This window comes from Oncorhynchus kisutch, linkage group LG15, assembly GCF_002021735.2.
Source record: "Oncorhynchus kisutch isolate 150728-3 linkage group LG15, Okis_V2, whole genome shotgun sequence".
Lineage (NCBI taxonomy): Eukaryota > Metazoa > Chordata > Actinopteri > Salmoniformes > Salmonidae > Oncorhynchus > Oncorhynchus kisutch.
In genome coordinates this window covers 10,160,259-10,172,657 of record NC_034188.2, presented here as the reverse complement: position 1 = coordinate 10,172,657, position 12,399 = coordinate 10,160,259, and positions in this window count along the sequence as shown.

The following is a 12,399-nucleotide window of genomic DNA, read 5'->3' as shown; positions in this document are numbered from 1 at the left end:
TTGTACCCTGTAGCACAAACTCCAAAAAGTTCTGGGAAACTGTAAAGTCCATGGAGAATAAGAGCACCTCCTTCCAGTTGCCCACTGCACTGAGACTAGGAAACAGATAAATCCGCGATAATCAAGAATTTCAATAAGCATTTTTCTACAGCTGGCCATGCTTTCCACCTGGCTACCCCTGAACCCGGTCAACAGCCCTACACCCCCCACAGCAACTTGCCCAAGCCTCCCCCATTTATCCTTCACCCAAATCAGGATAGCTGATGTTCTGAAAGAGCTGCAAAATCTGGTCCCCTACAAATCAGCCGTGCTAGACAATCTGGACCCTCTCTTTCTAAAATGTTCAGCCGAAGATGTTGCAACCCCTATTACTAGACTGTTCAACCTCTCTTTCGTATCATCTGAGATCCCCAAAGATTGGAACGCTGCCGCGGTCATCCCCCTCTTCAAAGGGGGAGACACTAGACCCAAACTGCTACAGACCTATATCTATCCTACCCTGCCTTTCTAAGATCTTCGAAGGCCAAGTTAACAAACAGATCACCGACCATTTTGAATCCCGCCGTACCTTCTCCGCTATGCAATCTGGTTTCCGAGCTGGTCATGGGTGCACCTCAGCCACGCTCAAGGTCCTAAATGATATCATAACCGCCATCAATAAGAGACAATACTGTGCAGCTGTATTCATTCACCTGGCCAAGGCTTTCGACTATCAATCACCACATTCTTATCGGCAGACTCAACAGCCTTGGTTTCTCAAATGACTCGCCTGGTTCACCAACTACTTCTTAGTTCAGTGTGTCCGGACCTCTGGCAGTCTCTATGGGGGTGCCACAGGGTTCAATCCTCAGGCCAACACTTTTCTCTGTATACATCAATGATGTCGCTCTTGCTGCTAGTGATTCTCTGATCCACCTCTATGCAGATGACACCATTCTGTATACTTCTGGCCCTTCTTTGGACACTGTGTTAAATAACCTCCAGACGAGCTTCAATGCTTCAACCGATCGCTGCCCACACCTGCCCGCCCGTCCAGCATCACTACTCTGGACGGTTCTGACTTAGAATATGTGGACAACTACAAATACCCAGGTGGATGGTTAGACTGTAAACTCTCCTTCCAGACTCACATTAAGCATCTCCAATCCAAGCATCTTCCTATTTCGCAACAAAGCATCCTTCACTCACGCTGCCAAACATTCCCTCGTAAATCGAACTATCCTACCGATCCTTGACTTCGGCGATGTCATTTACAAAATAGCCTCCAACACTCTACTCAGCAAATTGGATGCAGTCTATCACAGTGCCATCCGATTTGTCACCAAAGTTCCATATATTATCCACCACTGTGACCTGTATACTCTCGTTGGATGGCCCTCGCTTCATATTCGTCGCCAAACCCACTGACTCCAGGTCATCTATAAGTCTTTGCTTTGTAAAGCCCCGCCTTATCTCAGCTCACTGGTCACCATAGCAGCACGCACTCCAGCAGGTATATTTCACTGGTCACCCCCAAAGCTAATTCCTCCACTGGCCGCCTCTCCTTCCAGTTCTCTGCTGCCAATGACTGGAACAAACTGCAAAAATCACTGAAGCTGGAGACTCATATCTCCCTCACTAGCTTTAAGCACCAGCTGTCAGTACAGCTCACAGATCATTGCACCTGTACATAGCCCATCTGTAAATAGCCCATCCAGCTACCTCATCCCTATACTGTTATTTATTTTATTTATTTTGCTCCTTTGCACCCCAGTATCTCTACTTACACACTCATCTTCTGCCCATCTATCACTCCAGTGTTTAATTGCTATATTATAATTATTTCGCCACTATGGCCTATTTATTGCCTTACCTCCGTTAACCTACCTCATTTGCTCACACTGTATATAGACTTTTTCTATTATATTATTGACTGTATGTTTGTTTATTCCATGTGTAACTCTGTGTCGTTGTTTTTGTCGCACTGCTTTGCTTTATCTTGGCCAGGTCGCAGTTGTAAATGAGAACTTGTTCTCAACTAGCCTACCTGGTTACATATAGGTTAAATAAAATAAATAAAACCTAACTCCTAACCTTAACCATAACTTTAACCTTGAACTTAACCCCTAACCTAACATAATACATCATTCTAATGCAGTCGAATGTAATATTTTATACTTAACGGGTCAAAGCAAACTGGTGCGATCAAGAGGTAGGATACTATACATCCTACAATTCAGAGTATACTGTACAACCACGATTATATTGGCAGACCAATGTAATGTAACCTAACGTAAAGTAACATACTGTAACATAGTAAATCGAGTGGCATTATTTTTGTAAAATATAATATTTATTGCTCTGAGACCAGGTTGCAAAGAAAGAAAAAATAGATTTTTAGCAAAGAGCAATTTCTCAAGCAGAATTTTGCTAGGACTTTCTGGGAGTGGTTTGAGTGGGGAGTGTTACTGGCAGAGAGGTTTGGAATTTTCGTTCTTATTGGTCTATTAACTAATTTACCCCATGGTGATGTCACCCATGGAAGACCAAAACTCCTCCCACCAAAACAGGCAGACATTTTCAAACAGCACTTACACTTAAAGGGCATTATCATCATTTTCATTTGACAGCATTATTCCAACCTCATAGTGTTGAAACATATCTAAAATAGGAAATTGAGTGGAAATCGAGTGTTTTACTGCACTGGGCCTTTAAAGACAACATAAAGTGCTAAAAGAAATAGCATCTAATGAGTAAAGTCAATACAAAGTTACTAGACAAAAACATTATACACATCACCTTTAATCACGGTCCTGCAAAAGTACAGGTGTGTGACTGGAGTCTCTTCTCTGAAGAAGGGCTTGAACTCAACGCCATTAAACAGGAAGAAGCACATAATGATGTTGACCTGAGGGGAGCTTTTATTTATCTTTTTCAGAAGTGGCGTTACAGGTACAAAAACCATCAAATAAATAAATGCATAAAAAGATAACCTCCGACCCATCAACCCACCCACCCACCAGCCTACCCACCCACATCCTCCCTCCCCACCCAGAAACCATGCTATATCAGAAGTTGGGTTTTACAAGGGACTCCATAGGCCAGCATAGCTGACCTAAATTGTAACTATAGAAAGAAGGAGTTGCCTGGTAATGTGTATGTATCTATTAAATCTTGGAATGTTCTCAAGCCATTACTGTCCATGATATCAGGAAGGGGTAACGGTATGGATTCCACATTTAGACCATTGGCGGAGACCACCTCTTCCTGGGCAGTAGGAGACACCATATTACATTGGTTAAGGGATATATCAGTGGAGACCACCTCTTCCTGGGCAGTAGGAGACACCATATTACATTGGTTAAGGGATATATCAGTGGAGACCACCTCTTCCAGGCCAATAGGAGACTCCATAATACATTGTTTAAGGGATATATCAGTGGAGACCACCTCTTCCAGGCCAATAGGAGATGCCATATTACATTGGTTAAGGGATATATCAGTGGAGACCACCTCTTCCTGAGCAGTAGGAGACACCATATTACATTGGTTAAGGGATATATCAGTGGAGACCACCTCTTCCTGGGCAGTAGGAGACACCATATTACATTGTTTAAGGGATATATCAGTGGAGACCACCTCTTCCAGGGCAATAGGAGACACCATATTACATTGTGTAAGGGATATATCAGTGGAGACCACCTCTTCCAGGGCAATAAGAGACACCATATTTATCTCTATACTCAGCCAGGGGACAGAATAATCATGTCTAAACCAATTTCAGGATGGGGCGAAATAGTAGAACCTGGAAATACAATTTAAAGTTTGGTACGGGTAGTCTTCCCAGGTCTTTCCCTCTTAGTAAATGTATCTGGGATCGTTTACTTTGTCATATACATTTTTAAAGCGCACTATGGATTTGATCCCAATAGCTAAAGGGGGAGACATGAGACACAGTGAACTACAGAAATTCAAACCTGACAATATATTCATCTTGACAATAGATATTCTGCTGGTTAAAGAAACTGGGATATTACTCCATCTACTGAGGTCGGATTGAATCGATTTCAGCATTTCTGGCAATGATTTTATCTAAAGAAGAAAATGTCTCTACTCTCAAATATTAAAAATGGGAAATGATTGTGGATTCCATTAGTAGAGATGGAGTCCTCCATCGGGGTCCTGAGAGGCAGTAGAGTCACGCCTTGACTTAAGATATCTCTGTTTTCTTTATGTTTTGGTTAGGTCAGGGTGTGACTAGGGTGGATAAAGCGGTTTGTGGTGGCTGTGTGTTGTGATTAACTCTCTGCCATGCAGATACTGGTCAAACTTGTCACATGCAAAAACAACGGAGAGACATTCTTTCTCAGTCTGTGCCTATCTTTGTTCTGTCTGAGTGAATGTTTTGGAGGCAAATGCAACAGGTTGTCCTTTCTGTAGAAGGGCTTCGACCGAACCTGTATCACTGTTATCACACTGCAGGGTGACTTCCTCATTCAGCTCATAGTATTCAAGCACTTGGTGTTGTGTGACTGACTGTTTGATGGTCTCAACTGATACATCACGCTACAGTATCCAATTCCAGTCACTCAAATCAAAGTTTATTTGTCATGTGCGCTGACAGTGAAATGCTTACAATGTCCTTGTCAGTCAGTGATCTGAGCGGCTCACACACATCAGATAGAATGAATTTTGCAAGAGAGTTCACAAACCCCAACAGCCTCTGAAGTAACTTTGACGTCAGTCGGAGGACCCATGTTCTGAATGGCTGTTATTTTCTCTGGGTCAGGGCGAAAGCCCGTTAGTGGTGAGAGGGTGACCCATGTATGTCACACTCGGGAGCTTTAACCGGAGTTTATTTCTGTTGACATCTCTTGCTCTCTGCAGGAGAGCCGTGAGATGTCTGCGATGATCTGCCATCGCCCTTTTCGTGTGTGTCACCACAACCATACAGTAGAATGTCATCTGCGATCCCACTCATTTTAGTCCCTGCAGTGCTTCACACTGTCTGCGCTGGTATTCTTCAGCTGCTGGCTTGATTCCAAATGGCATTCTCAGCCATCTATATCTAACTACAGGTGTCCAGAAAGTTGTTAGATAGCTGCCCACTTCATCAAGTTTGACTTGCCAATATCCATATTTGGCACTGAGTACTGAGAATACCTCTGCATTTGATTTCTTTGGTAGCCGGGTGGCGCATCTAGGGGGGGGGGTATTGTCATGCCTGCTGCTGCTCTTCCCCCCTGGTGCTCAATGGTGCCAAGCTCCCCAGCATTGCGCACTCCTGCCACCATCATTACGCACTCCTGCCACCATCATTACGCACTCCTGCCACCATCATTACGCACTCCTGCCTTCCCCCTGTCACGCGCATCAGCGATTTTTGGACTCACCTGGACTCAATCTCCTCTGTCATTACCTTCCCTATATATGTCTGGATCCTCACTCTGTTCCCTGCTTCAGCATTAATTGTTGTTTGTCTTTGTCTACCCGTGTGCTGACACTGTTCCTGTCCTGTTACCTGTCTGTTCCTCATTAAATGTTCAACTCCCGTACCAGCTTCTCATCTCTGGAGTCGGTCCTTATAGCATCTGGAAGTGTGATCTCAGTAAGGCTTCGTTGAGTGCACTGGGCTCAATGCATATTGGTAGTTAATCAGGTTTTTCAATGACAACCATGCTGTTAATCCAGGGTGTAGGCTCTGTGACTTTCGTGATAATGTCTGCATTGTACATATATGGCCTTTGTGATCCTTTCCCTTTAGGTATCCGTCTTGGTAGCTGCTGCACCGGCCGGGCTGCATTGTCTACTTCTAGGTGTGGCTCTCCAGGAAGGCAGCCAAGCCCATCCAACACGTCCTTGTACTTGGAGATGATCTCCTCAGTTGTCATGATGACCTCAGTGGATGTGGTGCTTCGGGTGTTGACAGTGATGAAACACATGGCTGTGATTCACATGACCTGAAATTTGATAAGAAACCTTTTTTCATCATGGTCTGTTTTGAGATTGCATTCTCCTGTTGTCTTTATCAGTGTGACGTCACATAGCTTGAGTGGAGCTTCGCTGGGTTGGAGAACTGGATTGCCGTCTTGCGTGACTTGCTGTAGGTCCCCATAGCTTGTGACATTCACTGTTGATCCTGTGTCTAGTTGACATTGTATGGCTGGGTCATGTGTCAAAGGCTCGTCACTGATTGGAGCTAGCTTAAGGTTAATTAACCATTTTTTTTGTCTTGCTTTCCACAGAATTAACCTGCGTATCACATTGCCTCTGTTGTTTGGTCATTTGACTCATTATCTTCCTCTACTAGATTGAGTTGAGGTCTGTGTTGTGCTGGTTTACAAAGTGGTTTTGTTTGCCACATGCTTTACAGGTGACACCATATGCTGGGCATTTGGCTTTGGCGTGTATTGAACCACAGTAATGACAGGGTCAGGTTCAGAATCAAAACGTCAAACATATTTATGTAAACAGTTGTTTGGCATTCTATGTTTCTTATTATCCCCTGTAAACTCTCTGTTTTACTATCATATGTTTGGCGTTTTGATTCTGAACGTCGCTCACGGGAGGTATAATGTACAGTCTCTGGTTCACCTCCATCAATTTTTCTGATTTGCCTTTGTGCTTGTTCACTTGAACGACACATGAATAGCTTTGTTCAGTGTGAGGTTCGGTTCTCTGAGAATGCGCGCTCGCCCAGCTATATTTTTAGTGCCTTTGACAAGCCTGTCACGGACTAGTTCCTCTCGTAATGCGCCAAATTCACGTGTCTGCTAGCTTTCTCAGATTTGCAATGTACTGCTCTGTTGTTTCACATTGACTTTGTTGACAAATATTAAACACGTACCTCTCCTAGATCACATTCCTGGATGGCTCAAACTGTTTCTGTAGCGTCTCTATCATTTTTACCGGGTCAGTTCTCTCTGCTTCAGGCAAGATGGAGCCCACAGAGATGGTCGCCTCTCGTCTAGTCCTTAGGAAACTACACAGTATTTCTTTTTTTATATATTATTTCTTACATTGTTAGCCAATAAAATCTTAAGTGTCGTTACATACAGCCGGGAAGAACTATTGGATATCAGAGCGAAGTTGTCACGGCTGTCTTCGTCCTCCTCATCTGACGAGGAGAAGCAAGAAGGATCGGAGGACCAATACACAGCATGGTAAGTGTTCGTCATTTTAATTGAAAAAACTGAACACTACAAAACAACAAAATGACAACCGTGAAGCTAATAAACAATAGTGCTGACACAAACACTACACATAGACAATCACCCACAACCCACAATGACAAAACAGGCTACCTAGATATGGTTCCCAATCCGAGACAACGACTAACACCTGCCTCTGATTGAGAACCATATCAGGCCAAACACAGAAACAGACAAACTAGACATCCAACATAGAATGCCCACTCAGATCACACCCTGACCAAACAAAACCTAAAAACATACAAAGCAAACTATGGTCAGGGCGTGACAGAAGTCAACTTACCAACATTACAACCAGGAATACGACTTTCCCAAAGAGGATCCTTTGTTCGCACCACCACCCAGGACATTGGATCTAATCCCATAGGTCGGAAAAAAGGTAGACAGAGCGGCCTCCTGGTCAGACTTTAAAGGCATCCACACCACCCACCGCTTCCCAGTACATTACTCCCCAATGTCCAGTCTCTAGACAACAAGGTAGACTAAATTAGGGCAAGGGTTGCCTTCCAGAGAGACATCAGAGATTGTAACATTCTCTGTTTCACGGAAACATGGCTGTCTCGGGATACGTTGTCGGAGTCGGTACAGCCACCGGGATTCTTTATGTGTCGTGCCAACAGAGATAAACATCTCTCTGGGAAGAAGAAGGGCGGAGGTGTATTCCTCATGATTAATGACTCATGGTGTAATCATATCAACATACAGGAACTCAAGTCAAATGCTGACCATATTATCTCCCAAGAGAATTCTCGTCGGTGATTGTAACAGCCGTGTATAGCCCACCTCAAGCCGATACATCATAGGCCCTTAAGGAACATCACTGGACTCTATGCAAACTAGAAACCATACATCCTGAGGCTGCATTTATTGTAGATGGACATTTTAACAAAGCAAATTTGAGAACAAGGCTACCTAAATTCTATCAGCATATTGATTGTAGCACTCGTGCGGGCAATACACTGGATCACTGCTACTCTAACTTCCACGATGCATACAAGGCCATCCCCCTCGGCAAATCGGACAACGACTCCATTTTGCTCCTACCGTCCTCTTGGCAGAAACTCAAACAGGATGTACCCATGACAAGACTATTCAACGCTGGTCTGACCAAATGGAATCCACGCTTCAAGATTGTTTTGATCAAGCGAACTGGGAAATGTTCTGGGCAGCCTCAGAGAATAATAATGATTTATATGCTGATTCGGTGAGTGAGTTCAGAAGTCCATTGGAGAAGAAGTCCACTGTGGGATAGATTGCGGCGTTCGGGCAAAATTAAAAGCACAAACCATTGCATTCAACCATGGAAAGATGACTGGGAATATGGCCGAAAATAAACAGTGTAGTTATTCTCTCCGCAAGGCAATCAAACAAGAGAAATGTCGATATAGGGACAAAGTGGAGTCGCAATGTGACCAGCCACGTCACGGACACTGACGTCTTGCTTCCAGACAAACTAAAAACCTTCTTTGCCCGCTTTGAGGATAATACAGTTCCACCGACGCGGCCCGCTACCATGTACTACTGGCCCCCCTCTCCTACTCTGTGGCCGACGTAAATAAGACATTTAAACGCATTAACCCCCGCAAGGCTGCCGGCCTAGACAGTATCCCTGGCCGAGTCCTCAGAGCATGCGCAGACCAGCTGGCTGGTGTATTTACGGACATATTCAATTGCTGCCTATCCCAGTCTGCTGTTCACACATGCTTCAAGATGGCCACCATTGTTCCTGTACCCAAGAAGGCACAGATAACTGAACTAAATGACTACCGCCCCGTAGCACTCACTTCTGTCATCATGAAGTCATTTGAGAGGCTAGTCAAGGATAATATCACCTCCACCTTACCTGCCACCTTAGACCCACTTCAATTTGCATACCGCCGCAATAGGTCCACAGACGATGCAATTGCCATCACACTGCACACTGCCCTATCCAATCTGGACAAGAAGAATACCTATGTGAGAATGCTATTCATTGACTACAGCTCAGCATTCAACACCATAGTACCCTGCAAGCTCATCATTAAGCTTGAGGCCTTCGGTCTCAACCCCGCCTTGTGCAACTGGGTCCTGGACTTTCTGATAGGCCGCCTCCAGGTGGTGAAGGTAGGAAGCAACATCTCCACTTCGCTGACCCTCAACACTGGGGCCCCACAAGGGTGTGTTTTCAGCCCCCTCCTGTACTTCCTGTTCACCCATGACTGCGTGGCCACGCACGCCTCCAACTCAATCAAGTTTGCAGACGACACAAGAGTAGTGGGCTTGATTACAAACAATGACGAGACAGCCTACAGGGAGGAGGTGAGGGCACTCGGAGTGTGTTGCTGGGAAAACAACCTCCCACTCAATGTCAACAAAACAAAGAAGATGATCATGGACTTCAGGAAACAGCAGAGGGAGCGCACCGCCCCCCCCCTATCCACATCGACGGGGCAGCAATGGAGAAGGTGGACAGTTTTAAGTCCCTCTGCTTAACACATCACAGACAAACTGAAATGGTCCACCCACACAGACAGTGTGGTGAAGAAGTCGCAACAGCACCTTTTCAACCTCAGGAGGCTGAAGAAATTTGGCTTGGCATCTAAAACCCTCCCAATCTTTTAAAAATGCACAATTGAGAGCATTTCGTCTGGGCTGTATCACCGCCTTGTAGGGCAACTGCAACTGCACCGCCCACAGCCGCAAGGCTCTCCAGAGGGTGGTGCGGTCTGCGCAATGCATCCCCGGGGGCAAATTACCTGCCCTCCAGGACACCTACAGCACCCGATGTCACAGGAAGACACAAAAAGATCATTAAGGACAACAACCACCCGAGCGACAGCCTGTTCAGAAGGCGAGGTCAGTACAGGTGCATCAAAGCTGAGATTGAGAGACTGAAAAACAGCTTCTGTCTCAAGGCCTTCAGACTGTTAAACAGCCATCACTAACACAGAGACAGACTACATACAGACTCAAAATAATTGGCCACTTGATCAAATCAAATCAAATTTATTTATATAGCCCTTCGTACATCAGCTGATATCTCAAAGTGCTGTACAGAAACCCAGCCTAAAACCCCAAACAGCAAGCAATGCAGGTGTAGAAGCACGGTGGCTAGGAAAAACTCCCTAGAAAGGCCAATACCTAGGAAGAAACCTAGAGAGGAACCAGGCTATGTGGGGTGGCCAGTCCTCTTCTGGCTGTGCCGGGTGGAGATTATAACAGAACATGGCCAAGATGTTCAAATGTTCATAAATGACCAGCATGGTCGAATAATAATAAGGCAGAACAGTTGAAACTGGAGCAGCAGCACAGTCAGGTGGAAGTTGAAACTGGAGCAGCAGCATGGCCAGGTGGACTGGGGACAGCAAGGAGTCATCATGTCAGGTAGTCCTGGGGCATGGTCCTAGGGCTCAGGTCAGTTGAAACTGGAACAGCAGCATGGCCAGGTGGACTGGGGACAGCAAGGAGTCATCATGTCAGGTAGTCCTGGGGCATGGTCCTAGGGCTCAGGTCCTCCGAGAGAGAGAAAGAAAGAGAGAAGGAGAGAATTAGAGAACGCACACTTAGATTCACACAGGACACCGAATAGGACAGGAGAAGTACTCCAGATATAACAAACTGACCCCAGCCCCCCGACACATAAACTACTGCAGCATAAATACTGGAGGCTGAGACAGGAGGGGTCAGGTGTTCCATTGATGAATGGAACACCAGTCACTTTAATAATGCAACTTTAATAATGTTTACATATCTTACATTACTCATCTCAAAAGTATAAACTGTATGTTATACCATCTATTGCATCCTGCCTATGCTGCTCGGTCATTACACTGTTACAATCGCTTATCCACATATTTATATGTACATATTCCTATTTCATCCCTTTAGATTTGTGTGTATTTGGTAGTTGTTGTGGAATTGTTAAGATTACTTGTTATATGTTACTGCACTGTCGGAACTAGAAGCGCAAGCATTTCACTGCACTCGCATTAACATCTGCTAACCACGTGTATGTGACCGATAACATTTGATTTGATTTGATATGAAGATGCCGCTATAAGAGATGACATTTCTTTCCCCATCATGGTTAGCAGAGTTGCTATGCGGACTTTTGCTTCCTTTTTGTCCAGACCGGTAGCTATCCCATAGTTTTCCCATTGACAGAAATGTCCAGTTGTTGTATGTATCGCCCTTCATTTCCATAGGTTCTGGTTCTGGGATTACCGGGTAAGCCATTGTTGTCCTTATTATTATTATTTGTAGCTGGTTAGCTGGTTGGCACCTCCCTTCCTACTGTACATTTATCCATGTGTCGTTTGGATGAGTTTAAAAAATATATATTTCACCTTTATTTAACCAGGTAGGCTAGTTGAGAACAAGTTCTCATTTGCAACTGCGACCTGGCCAAGATAAAGCATAGCAGTGTGAACAGACAACACAGAGTTACACATGGATATACCTATTTGGTTCTGACTTCTGACTCCATGTTTTGTGAGGTGTTTGTTCGATACCAAACCAAGGTAATGTGGATTAGAAAGTCCGTACTTACGCAGCACTGTGTAGCATGCATACAGCTCCATTCAGTGCATGGTAAGTCATGCCTAACTTGGAAAAGAATAGAATGGAATAGAAATTTAAAAAACATGTCCAAGCCTAATCGACACAATGCCATTTGCTTTTTGTTCAGCTGTGGACAACATATTCTACAAAATATGAACTATGCTAAAGTTATTCACAGATCCGTGCAAATGAAGCGAAGGAGACAAGGATAGGAGACAAGGATAGGAAACCAATGGATGAAACCAGTTTAGAATATTTAGAGGCAGCAGTGGTGTCAAGTACTTAAGTATAAATACTTAAAGTACTACTTAAGTAGCTGTTTTGGGTATCTGTACTTTATTTTACTATTTATATTTTTGACAACTTTGACTTTTACTCCACTACATTCCTAAAGAAAATAATGTACTTTTTACTCCATACAGGAAAATGGTCTAATTCACACGCTTAAAGAGAAAATCCCTAGTTGTCCCTCCTGTATCTGATCTGGCGAACACACTAAACACAAATGCTTTGTTTGTAAATGATGTCTGAGTGTTGGAGTGTGTCCCTGGCAAAATTTTTAAAACAATGTGCTTAATATAAGGAAATTAAATTATTTCTACTTTTACTTTTGAGACTTAAGTATATTTTAGCATTACATTTACTTTTGATACTTAAATATATTTAAAAC